The sequence below is a fragment of the Condylura cristata genome, unplaced genomic scaffold (genome assembly GCF_000260355.1).
Source record: "Condylura cristata isolate star-nosed mole 26May11 unplaced genomic scaffold, ConCri1.0 scaffold00013, whole genome shotgun sequence".
In the NCBI taxonomy this organism is placed as follows: Eukaryota; Metazoa; Chordata; class Mammalia; order Eulipotyphla; family Talpidae; genus Condylura; species Condylura cristata.
Genome location: NW_004567114.1, coordinates 375,499 through 376,396, shown reverse-complemented (window position 1 = coordinate 376,396; position 898 = coordinate 375,499).

Sequence of the window (898 nt, the reverse complement as noted above, 5' to 3'; positions counted from 1 at the left end):
GCCCCAGCCCAGCCCCAGCCCAGCCCCACCCAGCTGGCGACTCTCGGGCAGACATCTGACCAGGCACGTCCTGGTGTCCCTGCTGCTGCTCCCAAGGGTGCCGCCCGCTCTGCCCCAAGATCCCAGCAACGGGGTGTCCCGCTGCCCTTGGGCAGCCTGCCTGCACGTGTCCAGGCTGGCCTCTGGCTCAGGCCTCCGGCTCCTCGGTGTCTGAGCAGGTGACGAGGGTCAGGGAGGAGATGCCAGGAGCTGCCCGTGCCCCAGGAGACCCTCAGTGTCCGCGGCTGGGCAGGCCCGAGGGACGCAGGCAGCCTGGGTGTGGCAGGGCTGTGGCTCGTCCCGCAGGACCCGAGCCCCGGCGTGGCACCTGCGGAGGGTTCCGTGGGTCGGGCGTGCTGGGCTGGGCTAGGCTGGGGCTGGGGCACCCGGGGCATCTGCAGTGGGCGGATCTGGCTGCCCGGGCGGATCGTGGCCACCCATGGTCTGTGCACTGCCCCCCAGGAAAGTGTGGGTCCCGGTGTGGTGAAATGGGCCCCACGGCCGAGCTCTGCGACGGCCGAGCTGCTGGGCGGCCACTGTGGCGTCGCCGGAGAGGGCAGGAGCGGGCGTCGCCATCGGAGAACGGGGTGCTCGGCGTGGGACAGAGACATGAGCCAGAGCCAAGTGGAGCTGGAAGCCGGGGAGTCCCTGGGGGCTGGGGCGGCCGGAGGGCGCGGTGCGGACCAGCCAACTTGGGGACTGAGCAGAGGCCAGAGGAGCCCACACGGGGCTACGGGGCTCCCGGGGCGAGGCCGGGTCTGGCCCGCGTGGCGCGAGGGAGGACAGCAGAGGAGCTGGTTCATTGTTTCTGTGCTCAGGCACGGCGGCCACTTCCCCAGCTGGGGGGGCATCAGTTCAC